Source organism: Mauremys reevesii, linkage group 2 (assembly GCF_016161935.1).
Source record: "Mauremys reevesii isolate NIE-2019 linkage group 2, ASM1616193v1, whole genome shotgun sequence".
Classification (NCBI taxonomy): Eukaryota; Metazoa; Chordata; order Testudines; family Geoemydidae; genus Mauremys; species Mauremys reevesii.
In genome coordinates, this window is record NC_052624.1 from 281,904,492 (window position 1) to 281,907,735 (window position 3,244).

Here is a 3,244-nt window from a genome sequence, read left to right on the forward strand (position 1 = left end):
ACAGGCAGCTGGAGGTTCCCATTTAAATACAGGATTTTCCAACTCCTTGTTGATTAGGTTTGGTAAATTCGGGGACTTCCTTAAAACCAAACCCTCGCGGCTGGGCTTCAGCTACCTGACCTTTCACTTCTGCAGCACACAGAGCGCTGGGGGGTCAGAAGGGGTGACCCTAGTGCACTGGGAATGGGGTCCAGTGGCAGTTGGGCGATTCTCTCTGGGGGGGTGTTCTGGGGGTGTCCCTACAGGGTGAGTGGGAGTTCCCTGAGCGGTAAGGGGTGCACTACAGGCTGGGACTGTCTCTGTTGGAGTCACAAATGGGGGAGGGGGTGTCCCTGAGTGGAGGTGGTGGGAAGATGACTGTAGGGGGGTTGGGGATCCCAGGGGGTGGGGTGCCCATGGGAAGGAGGAGAGGGGCCCCAGGTAGGGGTGTGCCAGAGGGGAGGCAGTGGAACGATGACCCTGGGGGGAGGGGGTCATAGAATATCAGGGTTGGAAGGGACCTCAGGAGGTATCTAGTCTATTCCCCTGCTCAAAGCAGGACCAACCCCAACTAAATCATCCCAGCCAGGGCTTCAGCAAGCCTGACCTTAAAAACCTCTAAGGAAGGAGATTCCACCACCTCCCTAGGGAACCCATTCCAGTGCTTCACCACCCTCCTAGTTCTGTCATCAGGTACCACGTCCTCTTTGGAACCCCCTTTCAGGTAGTTGAAAGCAGCTATCAAATCCCCCCTCACTCTTCTCTTCTGCAGACTAAACAATCCCAGTTCCCTCAGCCTCTCCTTATAAGTCATGTGCTCCAGCCCCCTAATCATTTTTGTTGCCCTCCGCTGGACTCTTTCCAATTTTTCCACATCCTTCTTGTAGTGTGGGGCCCAAAACTGGACCCAGTACTCCAGATAAAGCCAGGGGCGGCTCTAGCCATTTCGCCGCCCCAAGCACAGTGGCACACCGCGGGGGGCGCTCTGCCGGTCGCCGGTCCCGCAGCTCCGGTGGACCTCCCGCAGGCATGCCTGTGGATGCTCCACCGAACCCGCGGGACCAGCGGACCCTCCGCAGAGACGCCTGCGGGAGGTCCACCGGAGCCGCCTGCTGCCCTCCCGGCGACCAGCAGAGCGCCCCCCGTGGCATGCCGCCCCAAGCACGCGCTTGGAGTGCTGGGGCCTGGAGCCGCCCCTGGATGAAGCCTCACCAATCTTGAATAGAGGGGAATGATCACGTCCCTAGATCTACTGGCAGTGCCCCTACTTATACAGCCAAAAATGCTGTTAGTCTTCTTGGCAACAAGGGCACTCTGTTGACTCATATCCAGCTTCTCGTTCACCCGCAACCCCATGGTCCTTTTCTGCAGAACTGCTGCCCAGCCACTCAGTCCCTAGTCTGTAGCAGTGCATGGGATTCTTCTGTCCTAAGTGCAGGACTCTGCACTTGTCCTTGCTGAACCTCATCAGGTTTCTTTTGGCCCAATCCTCTAATTTGTCTAGGTCCCTCTGTATCCTATCCCTACCCTCCAGCGTATCAACCACTCCTCCCAGTTTAGTGTAATCTGCAAACTTGCTGAGGGTGCAGGCCACACCATCCTCCAGATTGTTAATGAAGATATTGAATAAAACCGGCCCCAGCACCGACCCTTGGGGCACTCCACTTGATACCGGCTGCCAACTAGACATGGAGCCATTGATCACTACCCGTTGAGCCCGACCATCTAGCCAGTTTTCTATCCACCTCATAGTCCCTTCATCCAGCCCAGACTTATTTAACTTGCTGGGGGGTGGGGTGCCAATGGGATGGGTGGGAGGGGCCCCAGGTGGGGGTGTCCCAGAGGGGAGGCTGGGGGGAGGGAGTCCGGGGGGAAGGGATGCCCGGGAGCGGGGCACGGGGCCGCCGGCGGGGCTGTCTCACGGGGAAGGGGGTGCTGGGGGAGGAGATCCTGGGGGGAGGGGCTGCAGGCAGGGCTGTCCCAGAGGGGAAGGGGCCCCAGGCAGGGGCTCCCGGGGAGGTCTGTCCCAGAGGGGAGAGGGTCCCGGGGAGGGCCCCAGGCAGGGGTCCCAGGGGTCCTGGGGCTGTCCCAGAGGGGAGGGGCCGCCGAGGGGGTCGCTTCCCGCTCGCGACGGGGACCCAGGGCCCGGCCGGAACCCGCCGCCGCCTCTCACCTCGCGCCCGGGCGCCGGGGCCCTTCGCGGAGCGAGCCGGGGCCTCCCGCAGCCGAGGCGCTTCCGTGTTGGGGGGGGCACCATAGAGTCCCGGGAGTTGCGGGACAGAGCGGCGGCCGCTCTCTCCCCGCACAGCGCCCCCTCTCGGCCGGGCGCAGAGCCCCAAGGGCGGAACCAAATCGGGATGAGGCGGGGGGGGGACCTTGCGAACGCGGCTGTCCTATGAGAGGCGAGAGGGAGGAAACGGGACGGAGCAAGCTGACCCCGCCTCTTGCTGGAGGACTTGCTGTGTGTCATAGTCCCTCCACTGCTGCTCCTGAGGGGGAGTCCCCACCAGCCTTTCTGGGTGGGAATAGGGTGGGGCTGGGGGTGGGAACCCCTCCACTGCTGCCTCATGCTCCAGGGCCATGGCCCTCCCCAGCAGCAAAGTGCCACCGGAGTCTGAGGCACCCCGCGGGTGGGACTCCTGCACCTGGGTGGCGGGTGCACATGCTGCCCGGGCCTGGTGGGTGTCTGGCTGCGAAGGGATGGGGAATAGAGGGTTGTGCATGGTGCTTCCCTGCTCTGGGGATCCCCAGCAGGGATTCTCTGCAGCTTGAGGTCTTCAAACCACAATTTGAGGACTTCAATAACTCAGCCAGAGGTCAGGGGTTTGTTCCAGGAGTGGGTGGGTGAGATTCTGTGGCCTGCGTTGGGCAGGATGTCAGACTAGATGATCATAATGGTCCCTTCTGACCTTAAAGTCTATGAGTCTACTTGTCCTGGTGGAGGGAGGGGTTGGCTTTGGTGGGGGTCAGGGAGGAGGGCCTGGGATGGCAGCTGGGCTGGGGGGAGGGACGAGGAATCCCACTCCCATGTTGTCTTTTCTTTTTCCTTTACCTTGCTCTCTCCCTGCTCTGGCACTAATCGTTTCTCCCCCTTTCCTCCTTTTTTTCTCACTCTCAGCCTCTCTGGCGTGTCTGTTCTCCATCACACTCACTCACTCCGTCCCCAGCCGGCTTGCTGCTCAGGGCTGGCCCCGTGTGTGTGCACTCAGTCAGCCGCTGCCAATGCCATTGGCTCAGCCATGCAGGGGCTCCTTCGGGTGGCCAG